The sequence below is a fragment of the Ammospiza caudacuta genome, chromosome 1 (assembly GCF_027887145.1).
Source record: "Ammospiza caudacuta isolate bAmmCau1 chromosome 1, bAmmCau1.pri, whole genome shotgun sequence".
In the NCBI taxonomy this organism is placed as follows: domain Eukaryota; kingdom Metazoa; phylum Chordata; class Aves; order Passeriformes; family Passerellidae; genus Ammospiza; species Ammospiza caudacuta.
Window position 1 is genome coordinate 130,966,031 of NC_080593.1, and position 21,918 is coordinate 130,987,948.

Below are 21,918 nucleotides of genomic sequence, written 5' to 3' on the forward strand. Positions count from 1 at the left end.
AATCCCACTAGTGGATTATGGAAAGGTAGAACAATTTGCTGAGAAATTAGTTCATTTGATTGGAAGTAGTACATTATATGCAGTAGTGAATCCTTTAGAACAAGGAAAATGTGCATGAGTGGTGTAAATAAGAGCAGCATTTTGTACTCATCTTTCTGGGAAAATAAGTCCTGACAGCTTGTTAGATTTGCCTCTTCTGGCTATTTATGATTGTGACTTAGAAACTCTTCCTGATTGAGTGTTCAGTCAAGTAAAAAGGAGGAATAAAACCAGCATGGGCTCTTATATGTTCTGTTATAAAACCTGACAGTGCCTGGCCCTTATTCTCCCATGCCAAACTGGGGCAGGGCCCCTACACAGACTTTGTTCCCGAGCTCTGGCTGCTGACACCATCCTCCAATTGACACTGTGTAACAGAGAATCATTAACATATGTTGAGCAAGTTTAATTCCTTCATAATCAGGAGTAATCAGTAACACAGGATAAAAATAGTAAGTAAAAACTGCAGCCCAAGTGATAAAAATAGCCTGACTGAAGCAGTGAAGATGGAAAACAGCAGAGCTTGAGGCTGCAAGGCCAGGACCTCAGAGTCATCCTCTTCCTCTGCCTCTCATGTGCACATTTATAGTCTCAGAATACCCCATGGACCATGAAATGGGGCTTTCTGCACCAAGGAAAGGATTTTTCTGTAAGTTCTCTAGACCCTAGAAGAAAGGGCAGGTTTGACAGAGTTTGCATAGCAGGCATCACAGCCCAACTCCCCATTTCATTTTTGAACTCCCCCAGCAGAGCCCCTGCACAAGCAGTCAGACTCTGAGTCTGGCCAGTCCAGCACATCTTTTTCACACCCACATCACCTCCTTATCCCTTGGCAGAGCCCCCCTGGTGCATGCTGGCAGGTGGGTGATCCCAGGTGCTGCACGGGGAGCAGTGAGCCCCGCCAGGTGCCTGCAGCACAGCACCCAGCATGGCAGGTCAGCACTCACTGTCCTGCTGCAGCACTCCTCTCCCTCAAAACCCTCTCAGATGAACCAGAAGCACTCTGAGCATGAAACACTGTCCCCTGGCACTCCCAGAGCCCGCTGCAAAGTCCTCATCTTGCTGCTGGAGAAATCTGGTGGCACTGGTGGCACATCCTGCTCTTCGGGCACATCAGTCTTGGGAGCTGCACAGGCTGCAGAGGCAGATCCCCTGGGGCACAGGAAGGAGTGCCTGTCTCTGTGTCTGCACTGCAAGTGAAACATGGCTAGCAGGGTGTGGAAGATGTAGGGACTTCCAGTCCTTTCCAGTTCTTTCCCACATTCTTAGCATGGGTGTGTAGAAAACGAAGAAATGAAGCATTTTGCTCTGCTATTTTTCCTCTCCTGTGACCCAGGCAACAGTGAGTAAGTGTAGTGCCCATGATATACTCTTATTACCATAGTAACTCAACCAGGAGCTGATGACTGCACAAGTAGATGCCAAAAGGGAAAGACTGTATAAGGAATAAATCAGCTCTCTGCTAAATGGGTGCATCGTCCCTATCTGCACTTGATAGGCCTTACAAGACAGTGGGATTCCTCTGGCACACAGGGAGAGCAAATTACACCTTAGGTCCAAGTCTGTGCTTGCAAAGAAATCCTCCTGAAGGATCTAACATTTTACATCTAAACAAAAAATTACCCACCCCTTAATAGAATCATTTTCAGCAAGGGTCTGCAATGCCCTCTGCATTTCTCCTATTTCCTTTCAAGAAAGGATGTGGGGTGCAGCTCCAGCTGTGCCCCCTGAGAGAGCACAGGCCTGTCTGCAGTTCTCCATAACAGCAGCTGCTCCATGCAAAGAGGGCCAGCATTAATGTTTCAGCTTAGTGAGAGCAGCTGGAGCCTCCAGGCATGGGATACCCTTGGCAGCCCTGTGTCTGATCATTGGAATCTCTGCTCTAGCTCTGGTTCTCTGGGATGAGAAGGCCTTAGAAAGCACTGTGGTGATGACACAGCCCCTTGCTCCAGGCTATACCATCCACCTGAAAACCTCACAACAGCAGCTGGTGTTTCATGCTCTTGCCATCACCGTGCTCGTGGGGTCTGAAATCACTGTCGCACGCAGGCGAGTCGGGACTGAAACACAAAGAAGTCCAAGGCGATCAAAGGGACATAGAACAGGGCAAGGATTTGAAAGCTCATGTCTCAGGTGAACATAGGATGAGTCCATAGGTGATCTCAGGGTCATGCATCCTTTCCTAAAACAATTAAGATCAAAGAGAACAACTTCAAGTACATGGAGTTTTCTTCATATTTTCTCCTTAATTTTGCCTTTTGGGTAGTAATCTTTATTTTTCTTCATATTTTCTCCTTAGTTTCTTCATATTTTCTCCTTAGTTTTGCTTTTTGGGTAGTAAAGATTACTACCCTTAAAACTACCTACCAGCCTTAAAACTGCAGGTCTAACATTCACCACTGTTATTCAGGGCCATAACATTTCTGCTTAGTATCCAAGGAGTGAGAGGGACACAGAGGAGCAGCATTAGACCATTTTGGCAGTCATGGACACCACAACTCTGTGAAGGCAACATCGGAGTGACCACCCTTCAAACTCCATCCTTTCCAACAGCCTAGGACACCTCCTTTGATAAGACAGGAAGAAACATGTTCATCAACATGTCCATCACTGACATTACATTATAGTGGAAAGCAGCAAAGTCCTGCCACACAATCCTGCCTATATGGATAAAAATATTTCACAAATATTTTCATAACCTTTCCACCAACTGCTGTTAACAGGTACAAGGACAAGGCTCAATTATGCAAGGTTTCCACTTAAAGTTTCTGGTCAGTAATAGCTCAAATTCTTTTCTACCCCTACCTAGAAACTTGCAAAAGGAAAACCTTCTCTTGAGTCCTGAAGCTGCACCAAAACCAAATATATATATATTGTGGAGGAGAGGAGAACTGGTGCTTTCATTTGGGAACACACAGAACATAACTCCTGTAGATGAGCTATATATATATTTGTATATATATCTCTGTGTGTATATATATGCCTATTTATGCATATAAATCCTGAGAGATCTCTCCCCTGCTGCTGTGGATAATAAACCTCTGTCCCTTCAGGGCATCAGGTGACAAGGACACCTGGGCTCCTGTCCCCATCTCACACTTTTCTCTGCCTTTGGCACATAAAGGCACCTGCTGACATTACAACACATTTGAGCAGAATATCCAAAATGCTTCACTAGGAGGCCAGAAGCAAGTATAAAAGAACCCTGTCACTGCATCTTCCTGAGCTTTGCCAGCAGAGAGCAACAGGTGATCATGGTGCTGGCCCTTTGTTTCAGGGCCAGTACTGGAGCCAGGGACGTGCCACAGGGCCAGGCTGGGTCTCAGCACACACAGGACAGACACAGACTTCTTGGATGGCCTCTCCTGCTTCCTGTGCTAGCCCCTTATGTAAACCAGAGCCCAAAGGCACTGCAATCACCGGGGCTCTGGAGAGCTCTGCCAGGGCAGAGCCTTGTTTCAGCAGGGAACCCACAACACATCCCCCAAAGCATGGACAGGGGCTGCAGAAGGCACATGACTGATAGTCACACAGAAAAGGAGGTGTGCTTAGCCAGAGCCAAGACTGCCAACCCAGAGCTGCCACTGCAATCAGTGTAGCACATATGCTGAAAAATAAGAGTAAACTGGAAGATGGGCCTTTCATTTCCCTGCACCTGAGCTGCAAGGAGGACATTTCAGCTTGAAAGGGAAGTGAATGAATGAATGAATGAGCTGCTGGTTCTGTTACAGGAAAAATTAATAGTGTTGTCATAAGTGCCTCCACAAATCTCAGTGACAGTTGCAGGGGACCGTGAGCATTTGATCTTCCTTGTCTCACACCTGTGTTTCTGGGTAGCACACACCTCTTGTATGCCAAAGCCTGCCAGAGTGCCTACCACCCAAAACGGAGTACCAAGCAGAGTAGGAAAGTTCCAGGTTAATTCAACTCAGATGAACAAAGACACAAAACTTTGACTGAGTGCACCCATCACAGAAATAGAGAGAAACAGCATCAGTCTGGTCTGTGCTCAGGTCAGATGAGATCCTAAGGAAGACCCCTCTTTCATTTATGTCCCTCTTTAACAGATACAACCCTCTTGTCTTTCTCCTGGAGTTGTTTGTTTTTTTTTTTTTAATACATTTCCTGAATCTTGAAGGAATTCACATCTGCTACACAGGAAGGAGGGTCTGTTTCATACAGATCACCAACAAAATCTGAGCCTGCACAACTTACACAGTTCCCACCTGGATGAAAAACACTGTCTCTGAGTCCTTATTGCTCATGCATGAAACTCAGTGGTGAGCCATTGAGCAGTCAGGAGGTGTTGGCAGGGGAGAGCAGACACTCCTGGTAGCCACTGCTGCTTTCATAGCAAAATCTGAGGAGCAAATAGGCAAAATATAGTAAAAGTGGCAGTGAAGAGGACATTTGTCCTCTGGCAATACAGCTCCTATGATGGGACATCCAGTCAAAACCAGACTTGGACAACTTACTTTGAAAGCTAATGCATTGTTTTACCTACTCTTCTCCTGAGATACTCATGCAAAAGTGCTTGAGGGAATGCCTTTAATTATAAGGCATTATAATTAATACATAATTATACTTACGTATAAAAGTCTTGTTGCATGGCTGCCTCACCAGCTCATACCTCCATTCCCACTGGGGTCAGGCAACAATAGATGTTGAGTCTGTCCAAACCCCCAGAGCACCTGCCCCTTTCTCTTCCCTAAAATCTCTTTACAACAGGACAAACCAAAAAGTGACACATGCCAGTCCCAAGCCTGTTCCTAAAATACTAATGGAAACAGAAAACAGGGTCAGAGACAATGTCAGAGCTTTGTATGTGACAGCCTGCACTTAAGGAATCTTACTGGAGAGAGTTCAGGGCAGAGGAAAGAGGAAAAGGAGAAGAAAGTGGAGATAAAAGTCAGTGGAGCAGCTGGAATGTGTGCTAGAGCTGGGGGAGACTGCAGCTAATGGTGAGATGACAGTGTGCAAAGAGATTTGAAAGTGGGAGCCAAACTGGGAAGTCAGATGAGAAGCTGGAAAAGGCAGGTGCTGAAGTGTGTGTGATCGTGGAAAATAGTGTGGAGAGAGAATGAAAGTGGGAACAGCAGAACAGAAAGGTTCTGTGAAAGGAGAAGAAACATCTGTCATCTGCTCTACTAGGCTCAAAGGAAAGCAAAAGGGGTCAGTGGCATCTCAGCCCTCTCTGTAGCAGGTGGCTTGCAGGCTCCCTCCCCACCAAAGCTCTGGGGAGTCACAATTAAATGCAATGAAGTGGAATAAGATAGGCTGGAGCATTGTAGGGTAGCAGTGTGTGAAGTCTGGAAGGTAGTTTCTAAATCCACCTGGAATTTGTTTCTCTGATCTGCAAGGAAAATTGTGTTCACAGACCCGCTGAGAGTCAAAAAATAAAAAAGTTCAAGTTTACTATATGGTGGCAAAACACAGATTTTTGTAGCAGCGGGAAGGAGCTGTGGGTGGCCAAAGCCCTGGGACAGATCGAGTGGAAGCCTCCAGCCCTGCACCCTGCACCCTGGGGGCTCTAGGGATCCCAGGAGCACTTCTGTCAGGCTAGTGTCCTTAGGAATCATCCTCATTCTCGAGTGTGAGGACTTTGTGATCTCTCCACAGCTGTCTGCAGGCTGTTTTCTGAGGAACAGAGGGCACTGAGGCATTGTGTGTACTTTGTTTTCAGCAAGGCCATCTTAGTCTCAGGTGTGTGAAGCCGGATATTTAAGCACCCACACTGTCCTTGCACTGACTGTCAGCCCCATTGGTTGTGCTCTGCCCACTGCCCCAGCCCCACATGAAAGGGAAGCCCAGCCCCTGAGGTCTCCCCTTGCACAGGGCTAACAAAGATGGGTAACAAAGATGCCTGCCTCCAGCCCAGGCACTGTATCTCCAAAGGGTCTGCTTCCAATAAAACCAACAGCAACCTGCCCGTGGGACAGACTCTGAACTTCCTTATTCCCATCTCAAATGACCATGGGAGCAGGAGAGGTGTGAGCCAAACACATCTGGGGAGCCAAATGCCTCCATCCTCAGCTCTTCTTTCAGGCTCCACAGCTCTGCAAGGTGGGTTAACTCTGCCTGGACACCAGGTGCCCACCAAAGCCACTCTATCACTCCTGTCTTCAGAGGGACAGACGAGAGAAAATATAGTGAAAAGTTTGAGGTAAGGACAGGGAGAGATCATTCTGCAGTTATTGCCATGTGCAAATAGACTCAACTTGGAGAAATTAATTACCAATTTATTACCAATAATATCAGAGTAGTATGAGAATTAAACACAAATCTTAACAATACATTACCCCCTACCCTGGGCTTAACTTTATTCCTAACTCTCTACCTTCTGCCAGCCCTGCAGGGGGACAGTGCAGGGGAACAGGGAATGGGGGTTGTGGTCAACTCATCACACGCTGTTTCTACCATTGCCCCCTCCTCAGGGAAGGGAGCTTACTTCCCTGCTCCAGCATGGGGTCCTTCCCATGAGAAACAATGTCTTCCATTAACTTCTCCAGTGTGAGTCCTTCCCATGGGCTGCAGTTCTTCACAAACTGTTCCAATGGGAGCCCCTCCCACAGGGTGCCATTCTTCAGGCACAGCCTCCTCCAGTGCAAGTCCCCCATGGGGTCTCAGGTTCTGCCAGCAAACCTGCTCTAGCATGGGCCCCTTTGCCCACAGGTTCACAGGTCCTGCCAGGAGCCTGCTTTAGCATGGGCTTAATACAGGGTCTGAGCCTCCTCAGGCACCCCCTGCTCTGGTGTGGGATCCTCCACAGGCTGCAGGTGGATATCTGCTCCACCATGGGCTGCCTCACCATGATCTTCATCATGGGCTACAGGGGAATCTCTGCTCCAGTTCCTGGAGCATCTCCATCCCCCTCCTTCACCAACCTTGGTGTCTGCAGAGTCATTGCTATCACATAATCTCATTCTGGTCTTCTCTGACCACAAATGTGTCTGTGCAAAAACATTTTTCTTGTATTAATTACATCATCCCAGGGGCGCTACCACCAACACTGATGGGCTCAGCTTTCCCAGGGGTGCTGCCATCATCGCTGGTGAGTTCAGCCTTGGCCTGGTCTGCTTAGAAGCTGCCTGGCATTGACACTGTGGGACACAGAGGAAGCTTCTAGCAGCTTCTTGCAGAAGCCAACCCCTATAGGCCCCACTCCCACCCCTCACCCCCACACCCTGCCACGTAAACCCAACACATTCACTTCCCAGATCAGGAGTCCATGACATCCAGTGGTGGCTTTACCACCATCAGGGAGTGTAAAGAGTGAATGGAGGTTCATGCATGTCTCAGAGTGGCCAAAACCACAGAGAGGTTGTATTTTGAACATGTCCCATCACAACTCATGAGTTAACTCTAGGGTGGCATTGCATGCTGGTGGCCATGAGGAATCCCAGGCACTCACCAGTTCAGGTCTTCCCATCTCAGCTTGGGATGCTGTTGCCCACTGAGACATCAAGGACTCAAAGATTCCTGCCTTATCTGTGTACTGGCACCCTTCACTGATTCTCCAAAACTTTATATATATATATATATATATATATATATATATATATATATATATATATATATATATATATATATGAGCAGCCCGAATCCAAGGTTTCAGCAGAGTACAAGTGATGGGAACCTGACATACCTGACATTATGTTTAAGCTCCCTCCTGAGTGAATCATACACATGCAACTGCTCTGAAAGATCCAGTAGCTAAGTTCCCAACTGGAATATGCTTCACTAGCTCCATTTACTTTTGTTTCTATTAGACAAACGTTTCTATTTGTCTCATCACACAACAACATCCCCAAAGCAGACAAATAGCTTTTGCCAGTTTCACACCAGCAAAGACTAGTTACACTGGCCTCAGGAAGTCAACCTACATCCTTTTGGCTGTTATTATCTCACCAAACAGGCCAACCTTATGCTAGCTAGTTCTTGCCCTGTCTTGTTTCAATCAGTTGGCATAGTGGCTCTTTTTTCAAGGCTTCACATTTCATTTGCATAAGAACATTAATGGAGAAATTTCAGAAATAAATGCCCAGCTTAACCCTGCTGCACCCTTAGGAAAAGTCCTCCTCACTGGGAAGGCTTTTTGGCATTTCCCTTCTCCTCCACTGGCTAAACAAAGAGACGGGAGAGAGGTCAAGCTCCTCTTTGTGCCACTTTCAAAAACAGTGGCTTTCACAATAACAAAACACATCCAACATATTCTGTCTGGCTTAGGCTAAAGTCATAATTTGTCTTCTCCAGACAGACCAAACAAGTATAAGACCAGAGCAGGCCACAGAATCTTACTGCTGGCAAACTCCTGAACTTTACATTCAAGGAGGGTATGATCAGCACACATGGCTGGGGCAGTACCCCATTCAGTGCCCTGCTTTGCACATTTCACCTGAGGCAATGATGGGTATTTAGAAAAAAACACAACAGTCCCAAGAGTGGAAAATCCCAAATCTCCCTGCACAAGGCACAGAGCCCAACTGTTGGGTTTTAGAACCAAACACCTTCTGTTTCTTGCTTTGTTCCCCGCGATTTTTGCATCCATGGCAGCACTGTAGTGTTCCCAGTTCCAGCAAGGAAAGATTAGAAAATCTTTCTTTATCCTTGCAATAGCCTACACCTCACTGGTTTCTGGGAGAAGGTGGTGGGTGTGTGCTCAGGCACCTCCAGCTGAGCAGATATTCCAAGTGCCAGATGCCACTCTCCAGCAGGGAGGGAAGCTGGTGCCTGTTTCATCCCATCCTTCACACTCACTTTCTCTTTTGCTGTGAGCTGTAAAGAAAGATTGTGCTTTGTCAAGGTTAATGAGATATTTATTCTACATTTGATCTCTCAATTTAAAGCTTAATTACCACCCTAGAAGGCTCCAGCCCTTGGAAATCAGCATCTGTGAGTAACAAAATATGGAGCCCTCAGCTATTTCACACTACATGAAAGGAGCACCATGTCAGATCATGTTATGAGCTACCTCCATTATCTGTGAGTCAGTCAGTTGTAGGTTTTCCTCAAGCCCATGTTAGCCCCCACTGTCATCATCCTCCTTCCTTGATGCTCCCTTTCAAAACCCTCTCCTCCTCCCTCTTTGATGCCCACTTGAGGACATCCAGCTGGGGTGCATGGTCCCCCAGACTAGGAGATCCTTCAGCCCCTCAGGGAAAGGTTTCCTTGGCATGAAGGCACTGCCCTATTTGGCTGACAATCCCCCTCCAGAGATACCCTCGAGCTGTCTGCAGGATGTGCTACCTGTCTGTCCCCTGGAGGGGTGCCTGCCTTCCTGGGGATGCTTTCCCTGGGATATAGCTATGGGCCTTGGGGACAAGGGGAGGAGGAACCCAGGAGAAGCAAAAAGGGGTGCTCCAAGTGCAGGGCTAGCTCCATGCAGAGCCCATGCACACTCTTCTGCAGAGCCTTCTGGCTACACCAGCCTGGTGCAAGGAGTGGTCTTGCACCTCAAACATCTCCATGCAGGTCCCTGCTGCTGCTCCCACTGCTGCTGCCGCTATCCCACACCAAGACCTTGTAATGAGATGTCAGTGTCACTTCTGACATCTCCATCCAACCTGGGTAACATGGCAGAGTCAAGTCTCATGGTGTTACACTGGGGCAAGGGGGCATTTGAGCAAGAAAAGCAGTGGAGGGCTCCACCTGCAACACCCCAGCACCACCCAGACCCCACTGACCAGCAATGTCCACCCAGCAACTTGCAGAGGAGCCAGCACACCCTGTCAGGCCCGATCCTGAACCCAAGCATGCCTTTGCTTGCCTCCATTATCAGAAGGCTAACATGATAGCAGTCCATTAGCAGCTGGGGGCAGCTCAGCTTCTAGGCTGAGAGGTTTTGGGTGTCTCTGGTGTCCATCACAGTGTGGGTGCTGCTACAGCTCAGCTTCACTGTCACCAAGGAGCTGGGTGTGAGCTGCATGGTGTGGCACCCGGAGAACAAGGAGCACCAGGGCTGGCACAGCACAGCAGGAGGCACAGGCATGGATTTGACACTGACACCAAGCCCCAGAAGGAGCAGTACTGGATCACAGTGAATGTGCAGGTGGCACTGTGGACTGAGAGCCACTGACACCTTCATTGTATGGCCAGGGTCCTCAGTGGCAGATGTCACCCTTCCCCACATGCACATTACCGGCCCCATGGAACCCAGAACCAGGACACTGATGCATTTACTGGTGGGGACCCCCAGAGGTTGGAGACCTCCAGGGGTTGGGGGACTTCCAGTGGGGGATAGGGACCATCATGGAGATGTCTGAGGGAGTTTGGGACACCTATGGTGACAGGGATCTCTAGGGGTGGCTAAGGACTGTGGGAGGTTTGGGAGATCCATGGGTTGGGAATGTCCAGAGGCAGAGAGGACATGCAGGGAGGGGGTCAGGAGTGGGTGACACCCTGCACCATAGTGACCCTATACTCAACACCACATGCCTCTGCTCCACCCTGCATATGGCTGCAGGTGTTGGGAGCCCCTCTGTGGGGATGTGTTGGGATAACTGCAACCTAAACACCACATCAGGTCAGAGGCTTCTGCCAGGCAGGATGCAAAGCAGCACAGGCCGAACCTCCAGAGTGCATCAGCACAGCACGTTACGCTGAGCTGCACTAATTAGTGGCCTAAAGAGAAACAGCATCAGCATGGATGAGTTCTCTCTGAATCAAGGCTCCCCGCAGGACCTGCTCGTGCATCAGCCCTCTCTGCAGGCATTGCACCAGTTTCCAGCTCTGGCTCCAGGTCACTGTGTTGGTCCCCCATGCTGGGATCGGGTGCACCTGGCAGGCACCTTCATGGGGGTCAAGGAGAGCTGGGGGGTCACTCAGGCTCTTAGAACCGAGATGTGCTGGGCACGGAGCTGAATGCTCCTTTGGAAACACTTCTGTGCTAGGCCCCACAACCTCCCGAGGAGGCAGGGTAAATGGGTCAGTGGGAGGTGAGAGCAGTGACTCCCCAAGTGTCAGCATGGAACATTTTCACTGGAATGTGTTTCTGAAGTCAGGATTGTGTGTATTCTCTGAGCTTTATATAGTTGCTTCTGTAAAGAAAGGAACTGTCATATGTCGAATGTCTTAAAAGATTTTAACAAGCTTGTCACCAAAAATAAAGTTATTCTGAACAATTATGTTTTCAGTATGACCCATGAATACATAAATATAAATGATTATATTATAATCAAAATTCTGGGGCTCACTCAGCAAGTCTGGTTCATGACTCTTTGCAAAACACTCTGAAGGTAAGGGAGCAGTTACGACTCATCAAACACACTTAAATTTAACTATGGGCAAGAGAAGACATTGCTAAATGTAGCTGCATGCCTCTTAAAGACTTGCTATGGTTAAGAAGTCAGTGTTCTTCCAAGGTCACTGCTATAATTGCAGTTATTCACAAGGAAAAAAACACTCACCCTCTGTATTTCAGTTTGAGATAGCTTGGTGAAATCAAATCTACAGAATGTGTCCAATTTGACTTTTCAAAGCTTAATTTTTAACATTTGCTTTGAAATAACATAGTTGTTCTATTGGTAGTTTAGCCCAAACTGATTTAAGATTTCTTGGTTACCTAAGGAACAAATAAAGAGAACAGCAAGCAGCCCTCTCCCAGCACTGCAGGAAGGGAAGAGCTCTTTGGCTCACAGCATGAAGCTGCTGTCCCAGTGAAGGACTATGCAGTGCTGCACAGCTGTGCTCAATCTTACCAGGGAAACATCAGTTTATGACACTCCACAGTCTCCAGCTGCAAACTGGAAAAAGCTCTTGTTTAATGCTTGCCTTAAACTACCTTCTGCTGTATTATACTATCAGCAACATTTATTTGAGCCATTTCAAGTATCCCAGACAAGACACTATTGCTCCTTTTTCAGGCCTCATGTTTAAAAAGAATTACCCAAATTTTAAAGCAAATGAAGAAACAAACAAGCAATAACAAAACAACAAAAAATCATCCAGTAATAACAGAGGTGAGTATCTTGCCTTCTGTTGCAATAACAAAGTTAAACAATTCAAGATGTCATCATCGCTCTGAGAGGTATTCCTGCTTGCAACAGCCCTGACGCAGGCAGGGGAAACTCCTTTGGGAAGTGTCAGGACATGCCCAGCAGTGGCAATGTGTAATGTTTCCTGTTATCATGGGATCTTCCATTAAATATGAAAGGAAAACAAGGTATGCCGTGCTGGAAAAGCCATGTTCCTTGTACTGTAGCCACAGCCCGCGAGGTGGCAGAAGGAAGCGGGTGTCACCGCAGGCTCAGCCAGCTCAGCCTGCACTTCTCCTGATCACTGGTGTTTTGAATTTTGAAAAGAAAGGCAAAAGAGGAAAACGATCGAAAAACAGAAGCATGCTTAACTCTCATGTACAAACTTTCCTGAAGAGGAGGATAAGCTGCTAAGAGGATTGTTTATATATGTTAGAGAAATGCAGAAAACAAGTGCACGCTCTTAGCAGCCTTTTAGCATGATGTACTTCAAAATGGTAAGAGAAATAATAGCAATGGCTAGAAATTATTTTGTGGCTCTTAGTGAAGTGATGACTGCCAAGAAGATGCCTTCAGATAGCTCTGTTGCAACATAAATTTGCAACAAAATTATCAAGCCAGCTCTCTACTAAGCCCACCTGTCCTGTATGTTTAAGGACCAGGCCTATAACCAGGGGTAATTAGTTAAAAAAAGAAAACACTGGGAGCTTGTTTAGCTCCTCAGTCTAACACATTTTGAACACCTGGTTTCATCCTATATTGCGAAGGAGATTTAAATCACAAGATACTGCAAGATACTGCTCTCCCCAGCATGATAGTTCAGCAATATGGCTTTACCATTGTTTTCTTGGGAAAAGACCACAGAAAACAGAACAATAATCTGTTTAACTCCCCCAGTTAGCTTAATCTGTTAACTCCCCCAAAGGCAGGGCGGGCAACATGAGCTTATCAGAGAGCAGAGAACCATGAAACTTCTGTGTGTCTGCATCCTGTGCAATGCGGTGCATGCCCCAAAGGGAAGGCTGTGATGAGAGCTTGTGCTGTTGCATCCAACCACAAAGCATGAAGTCTCAGAAAACCAGTTTTACTCAGCCTGTCCCTCACTCCTGCATGCATTGCTGCTGGCCTGATATCATGTATTGTGTTTCCTAGATAAAAGTGAGTGAGGTCACCTTAGACTTTCTTTATAGTAGATCTTAATTAGATTGCCCATGGACTATGTCCTTTCCTTGCCACGTGTGCCCTGACAAAGTCAAAGCTTGCTGGCCATTACCTGAGGAGTTCTGTTGGCTGGCTGAGCTGCCTGTGCTTGGACTCCCTGGAACAGGACCCACAGCACTCGGTGCTCACTGGCTCAGGCTGCAGTGCCAGCCCTGCCTGCACAACCTGCAGAAAAGCACCTTAGGAAGGGGTCCCGTCAGCTGTGACAGTATTTCTGCTCCATGTTCCCTTCATTAACTTAATTCTTCACAAAGCTCCCTTACCAGCAGGCTGACACCACCTCCTCAAGAACCTGCAGTGCTTCTTGCAGATTCAGCACAAGCCTAAACCATCCACCACTGGGAAATGTTCCTGCTATGGTGCTCTTTGTGTACTAACTTAGGTTCTTTCACCTTAGGAAAGTCTTAGTCCTTTTTAGTGGGGCCAGCTTTGTGCTTTTCTGTCACTACAAAGTTCAGTATGCATATAGCACCACTGTGTAACTAACATTGCCATCACTTTCTGACAATCTCTTTTTTTTTTCTCTCATGCTGCAGTTTTGGGCTAATACAGGTATCACCAGCAAAAGAATGACTATAATTTGCACCTGAGAGCTTCTTTGGATGTAGAGCCAGTTCTCTTAGTTATAATAAACTCTTACCTTAAAAGTTAAAAAGCAGTTGAGCAGCACAGTTAAGAAATCTGTTTTCCCATGGATTTTTAGCTGGATTCTCTGGTGTCCAGCAAGACGCAAACTCCCCCCCAAAAATTTTCATTACTGGGATGTAATGCCTCTTATACAATATTTTGTGGTGTCTGAGAGCAAAACTCACCGTGCAGCTCTCAGGACCTGGGGAGGATGCTCTGTGCATGGATGGCTGCCCCTGCTGATGAACTGCTCCCTCAGATTCTGACTGAAATCAGCCAATGGGTCCAAAATTCCTCGTGGGACAGACTGAATGATTGTATAAGCCTCCTCTCTGTGGGAAAATGCTCTGGAAGAATACATGGCCAGACCAACTGTGCATGTCACTAACTGTGCTCTGAGTAAGCCAATTTACCTCAACCAGTCTGGTCCTGTTAACAAAATGTAACTACTAAAACAGGAGACATGCCAGCAAAGCCTGAGTAGCTCTGATAACATTGTGTATGGAACAGAAAGTTTAAGATAAAGTCAATGGAAAGAATTTAAAGCTGGGTGAGATCTAAGGCTGAAGCAGAGTCCTGGCATGGTTGGGACCCCTGTACTCAGCTGAGCTTTTCCATTTCTGTGGCAGAAGGACTCCCTGTGCTTGTAAAGGCTCCCCCTTAGAAGAGAGACTGCTGGGGACTGATTGCAGGGTGCTATACTCTTCATTAAGAGAAATCCCTTAAAAATGTCATCATCATCGTAATTGCTGATTAAGTCTGTTGGCAACAGAAAAGTAATGAGAGCTACTTCTGAGTTAGTGAGCTTGCATGGACTGGGTCAACATACTGCAGAAGCAATGGATGTTGTGCTAGAAGTAAATTGGACTCTATAGCTTGAATACATGCCAAGGAGCAAGTCTGATCTCCAAAACTGCAGCTAGCAGACCATGAAGAGGAATTGGCAGAAAAACACAGTGATCAGCCATTGAGAACTACAACATGTCCTGCAGAGGAGGAGCTCAGGGCTGGGTACCACATTCTCACACAATGTGCAAGCTGCAAATGAACAACTCCACCTCTTTGAAATTCACTTGTGGGCCTTCTGGAAAGAATTAAACACAGGCAACAGTACTCAAACCAAAAGTAGAGGTGGGCTGGATTTCTGCCAGTATTTATCATATGTAAGACTTGATTTAACAGAGAGCAGAACCAGAGAGGAGGTCAAGTACATCTGTTGACTGAGCATTTGCCATGCTCTTAATGCTAATGGACCCGTGCACATCAATGCCTATAAGCAGTGCTGCCCACAGTATGATGCAGGATTATCTTTTAGAATGCCTTATAAGCAAACCAAAGTTCAGAAATTCTTAGTCCCATTTTCCTTATATGTTAAGGAATAATGTTATTCTTACCTGACATTATCTGTCATGATACTAGTTCTGTTCTTATGCACACCAGGGCTGGCTAAGGCTCTGCTGTGACATGAGCCACTGAACTGCTCTGAGCCCCCCTCAAAGTCAGTGCCTGATGGGCAGCAGTGGAGATGTTACTGGAGAGCAGCAACCCCAAAGGGGTTGGGGTTTAACTTCTCCAGACTCTGCTGTGTCTGTGGAAGAGACACTTGGACAGCAGGCTGGAACACGTTTGCTATCATCAGACTTATCCAGTCTGGACTCAGCCCTTCCTTTGAAGAATGGATATTGGATACTTTTGGAGGATTACTGGCATTGTGTTGGATATCACTGCTGCAGTCCTTCTGTCACAGCACAGTGGAACAGCTGTTTCCCCCTTAATCTAAGTAACAGGACCTTGAGACCCTTCCTAGAGGCCATGTGACACTTGGACAGAAGTGCCATCACTACAGGGCAAGTAACCCTAATGCTGTAAACCACTGTCTCTCCTCTCACAAGCAGCAGAGGAGCTGCAGGCACTCAGGAGCAACCAGGCTTTCTGCCACGTGATCAAGGTGATTCATCATTTCTGCTCCAGTAAATCCCACCTAGAACTCTTCAGGATGTACTAAGGTTAGACGACAGACAACATGCAAGTATGCCTGCTGGTTTAATATCTCCTGGCCATCATGCTTTGGCCTAACTGTTAAAACCCAAGTATTTTGCCCTGAGAAGGTTGTTGGCTGAAGTGGTCACAGGTTTCCAGCCACAATGCCTTTGCTGCAGTGCCTGTGCAGAGCATCGGCAAGGCTCTGTGCTGGCAAGGGGCTGCAGGGTCAGAGTGATGAGGAAAAAGGGATTCAAGCTTCAGAGTAGCTGTGTCAGCCTTAGTCCCCCCACTGGTGTGTTTGACAGGCACAGCTGCATCTGGGTGCTAGTGGAGGCTTCCAATGAACAGTGGTGTCAGGGCATCCACAAGAACTAGTACATGCCAGGCTTTGTGGTGTTGGTTGTGGAAACTTTGCCTAGCATATGGGAAGGGACATCTAGAGAAAGATCTGGGGAAGACCCTTGGGACTTCAGGGCACCCAGTAAAGCAGTCAGGACAGTAAGACCTGGACCTGGCCACCCTGGGGGGCAGGTTGTCCACAGCACAGTCATGAGAAGTCAAAAGAGAAACACAGGTGTCCTGTTTATAGGCTGATGGAAACCATGGGAACAGACTGGGAGCTGACTGTACAAAATCTCAAAAAATAATTGCTGAGGGGAAGCCATCCTTGCTGCCAGTCTTTTTTGGTAGTGCTAGTCCCATGAGGACCTGTTCTAACAAAGTACTATTCAATACTAGTTTAAGCTCTTTGGTTTATCAAACAGAAAAGTAAAAAAAGGATTTGATGCTGATTTTAAATATTTGTGGAAAAGATTTCTCTCACCAAGGAACTCTTTATAGTAACAGAGAAATATATAAAAGGAATAAGCCTGGAAGGTTGTTTCCAGGCTAAATTTATTTTGCTTAAAGGCGCACATTTTAAAATAGGGAACAGGTGAGGTGTGCAAAGGCTTTTGTTGTGCAGGCAGCCTTTTGTTTGGGCTTTGAACAGATGGAGTTGTTACCATGAATACTGGGACATAGGGGACAGTCCCAGGAAAAGCCTGGACAACTGGTTTGGAGAAGGGTACCCTGGAGATGTGGGAGTAGGAAGGCTCAGGATGTTAAGGGGTTGCAGTCTTGGTTTGGGGATGGAGAGAATGAAGCTTGAAGGTATTTAAGCTGCTCCTGCCTATGCTTAGACAGGATCAGGCCTTTGTCTTCCTGCCTGTGGAAGCATTGTAAAAGACACTTTTCCCCTGGGACAAATAGGCATGTCTCCAGCACCAGGCATTTCCACTTCACTTCTTTGTAACTCTTTAGCCAGGTTGCAAGAGCAGAGTTTTTCAAATTAGGTTTGCAAAACGGCAGTCAGATTAAAATTAGTCCTTTTTTTTCTTTTTTAACCAGGTAATAGAAATGAGAGCCTTACATTTTTCTAGCCTGGGAAATACTAATGTGCAAAGTCTGTACTTAATGTTACCTCACAATCAGCTCTTGGGACTCTTTAAGTGCCATTCTGCCTGATTAGAGATGTGCACTGAGTGTTTTCACAGAAGCATTAATTCCTCCTCCTTGGTTTTCTCCCACAGTTTCCAAGGAAAAGCCAGGCTAAAGGACAGAGTGAAAGAGCAGCCAGCCCTCTGCTGTGCTGCTGAGACACCAGCCATATAGCAGGACAAAGGTTTTCCATTCCTCCATCCCATGGTAGTCTATCCCAAGAGTGCACTTACAAGCATCCACTGAGACACAACTTTGTATATCCACAGTAAGTGAGCTGCAGAAGTTCTGTCAATTAGCACAGACATTCTGTCTTGCTGCTCCATAAGTAAAGCCTTTTACCTCTACATAGTTGCCATCTTTTGGAATTGCTGGCTCCTTCCAGGAATGTGTTTTCTGTTCTGCTCCACATCCCATGGCACATTCCTCCAGTGCAGCAGTCCGCGACGTTTTGCACAAAGAAATGGGATCCAGTGGCCTGGTGCAAACCAAACCATTCCCCTGATTTCTCTTGCCAGGTCCTGTTTATCCACCAGTGTTTGTTAGCTAGACCTTACTCTGTTCCAAGCTCTGTCAGCAACTGGCAGGAAACACTGGCAATCAGAGCAATCCCCACAGCTCACTTTGCAGCAGACTCTTTGGATTCCTGCCTTTAAGTCATGCAGTGATTCCAGAGTGAGTGTAATGGGGCATCTGAAAAGGAGAAAGTTGAGATCCAGCAGATGTTTCTCACCGATCTCTTCCTGGAGCGGCAGACTGCTGGGACTGAGCCAGCACTGCTAACCTGGGAAAACCAGCAGTGTGTGTGGCACTTCTGAATATCCAAGGCTGCTTCCCTTCCATGAAGAATATCTTACAGCTGCAGAGCTCTTTCCTGTGTACTCTCTGTGCTTATTCTCTCATGTGTAATTCTGACATGCACCTTTGGCCTTTTGCTTCCTTATCCCACAGGATTTTACGTGCTGTTTGGAAAACATGAAGAGCTTCCCATCCTGCCCTTAGCAGTTCTAGAATGGCAATGAAATCTGCACATGGATAACTGAAAAACAGATGGAGAGGCTGGCTCTGGATGAGAAGTAATTGCCCCTTCCTCAAGGAACAATAAGCAGCTACCAAAATATTTCCAGTACGAGGCTGGAGCATTGCAGATGGGCTGAAGAAGGAAGCAGAGATAGTGAACACTTTGAGCCACCTCAGCACAGAGGCATCTCTGAGATGTGCAGTCATTCAGAAGCACAGGCTGAGGGATGCATTTCTCTTCTTGAAGCTAGAGGCCAGTTGTCACCAATGTTCGCATGTTTGTGAGAAGTTTTAATCACAATTGCTTCAGATTTTAACATGCACATGACACAGTGTGTGGATTTTCTTTATGTATTTTTATTGATGGAGAGGAGGGAAACCTTGTTATTCTGAATTAATTTAAAATGTACAGATGTATTTGTTTTCATGATAAGACAAGGACTTGAACACATACGAGATCCAAAAGCATGAATGGAGGGCAGAGGCAAAAAAGGGAATGATTAATTGGAGTGCATTTTAAAATAGTAACTGTACGTAATGCTGAGCAAAGCTAAAATCTATTTTAAACTGTTTATACAGAACGGAAGCGTATGTTCTCAAGGTCTCCAGTTTGTCTATGTGGGTTGGTCAAAAAATTGTGACATGCTGAGAAAGGCATTTGTGCTTTGTTGTTTTTAGCAAAACTCACTTCCAACAAAATGGATTTAAAAGAAAAGAGGCTGCAAAATACGTAAAGGTCACAAAGCAATCTTGGCCCATGCTCTCCAGGAGGTGCAAATGCCTTGAAACATTTGAGGAACTGCATCTCCATGCTTCTGACTGCCTCCATCTGTCATTCTTCAGGAGCCTTTTCCTCAAGCCCTCACATTTTTGTCTCTCAGAGGATGTGGGCAGCTCCTTATTGCATCTTCCCTTGTACATTTTTTTGCCCTTACGATGGAAAGGAACACTCACTGAAGCAGCTCTGTCCATTCTTGCTGGAAAGGGTCAGGTACTATGGGAAGAAAAAAAACAACCACTAAACCCAGAGAAAGAACAGTTAGCTGTAGTCTCTATGCCACCAAAATCTACCATTGACTTTGGGACATTTCCTTGGGTTCATCCTAATTTAAGGTTTGGTAGCAAAAGTATTTCTGCAGGCTGCCTTGCTGCACTAGAGTCTAAACACATGGTACAGGCGAGGTAGAAGTGAGAGTTATATCAACTTTTGGAAATGGTTTACAAATGTGTGGCCACCTGGTACACTGCCAGCTCACTGGGGGTGCAGAAGAAGGAGGCACTGTCCTGCTAGGAAGGATAATGTCAGTCTTATTTATGTGCTTCTGGAGTCTACTGATGGGACCAGGAGTACCGTGAGGAGCACAGGGAGGCTGGCAATGTGGTGGACATCACCTGAGGTTGTCCTTGTTGTGGAGGATGCCACCCATCAGGTGTCCCTGGAACAAAGCAGCTGTTCAGAAAGGCAGCAGGCAAACCAGGAAAAGATGCTGCATTGCTGCTAATGGGGCTGGTTCTTTAAAGCCAGTGTGGAATTGCAAGGGTACCACAAGCATGAGGTGCCCTGCCAAGGGAGCTGCATTGTTGTGCTGGCTTCTCTCCAAAATAGAGCTTAATCTTTGGCTTTCCTTCTCAATTTGTTTGCTCTCCTTTTTTTCCTACCTTCGTTTTCCATTTTTAGACCTTGTGGATCAGCATCCTGTGGATTACAGAACACCTAGTTCTACAGCAGCGTGCAAAAAGAGGCACACCATCACGTGCCTTAAAATACTTATTCCTGCAGTATATATGTATTGTGACTTGGTATCATCTCATGCCAGTGCAGTGCTAAGAATCTATTGAATCTGTGAGCCAAACATGTGATTTAAGATCTCACACTTGTTTTGGATTTGCCACAAGAGCAATGCTGTTCAAGCCCATGAGGTGCCCACGCCCTGGCTCTGGAGAAGCAGCACACAGCACTCGGGGTCAGCAGAGGGACGGGAGTTAATGCTGTGTCAGGGAGGCGTGAACTGGATGTATGAAAGCCGGAGCTCTGGCTGTGAAAAATGCCTTTACAGGGAAAAGAACAGCGTGCTAACGTGTGGGGGAGGGAGGAAGTGAAAGTCCACAAAGCAGAGAAAGGGTAAACGAGCAAAACACCACCTTATGAGGCCCCCAAGTTAGATAGGCACTGCTGCATGATGTGTTCCATCAAACAGCACTAACTACCAGGGTTACAGCCTGGCTGGGGTCATGCCTGCATCCATGTCATCCTGTCCCTTCATTCAGCACTGCTGACTCTGATGTACCATTGCATCAGCCTTGACTATTCTTTCAAAGGCTACTGGGTTCACAGCCAATCTCTCCCTATTCTGTGTTTGTGTCAACATTGGTCTGCATCCACAAAATCTAGTGAGCAGATCGCTGTCACTTGCAGGCCCAGGGCATCTCCTTCCCTTTGCTTCACTTCTTTAGACATGACAAGGGGTCATGGTGGGGCACCACATAAAACCCCTCAGTAGGCAGGCACAGGGTACCAGCATGTTCCTCCCTGCAAGCAAGGGCCAAGACAGCCCTAAAGCCAACATTTAGCCAGCTGAGATGATCTTTGATGTGACACAGGGTCAACAGTGAACACAGGAGCAAATGAACAGGAAAAATACACCACAGTAAGTGCAGCAGGGAATGGCAGTGGGAGGACCTGGCAGATGCTCAGGGGCTGATTCAGAAGGGAGATGCAGCCCCACCCATGCTGTTGTGAGCAAACTTGCCCCGCACCTCACGACACTGCTTTCAAAATGGGTTTAATTACACATGTCAAAATGCCACCTGGTTCCCAGCAGGAACTGTGGGGGGGACACCAGTCACACCAGGGTGAGACAGCTCAAAGTGACCTGCAACAAAATTCAAGTGCCAACAAGTTGCTATTAAGCAGAACAGGTATTTTGACCTAATGGCAGAAATTGCACCTCTCTGCAGGCACAGGAAATGATGAGGTGGGGTGGAATCCAACAGGATAAGAAATAAGCATGAGAATAACAAACAATCATAACTGCTAAAAAAACCCCCAAGAAACTAAGAAACAATTCTGCCTCACAGCACTGCTCCTTCCAGTTTCCTTTGCTCCTTCCCTTCTCAGTAGACCATCATTTTGGGGTTTATTTGATCACCACGTTCAAGCTTGGGCTTAAACTGAAGTCTTGCTTCTCATCAATTGCCTCATCGTGAGAAGATAATGTCTTTCTTTTTTTAAATTTGGACTATTTTTAGGGGCTACATAGGGGCTAAAATGCCTTATCCTTGTGGAGCTGTGTTTTCTATGCATATGGTGCTTCTACAGATTTCAGTGAATTGTAATTTTGTTAGGCTTGGCTTGGGGTAATAAACGCCTTGCATTTTGTCTACACTTAACTACCAAGAGATGTTCTTGGTTTTCACTCTATTTTAATGCAGATTATTTGGTAATATCTGTGAGGTTTGGGAGATGTTTTTAAGTTAGAAAACAACAGTTAAACAAGAAGTACACAGAAAAGTGCTGCAGTGTATTTATAGTAATTTTAAGATGCAACATTTCAGTCTAATGTTTCCACTTATTTTA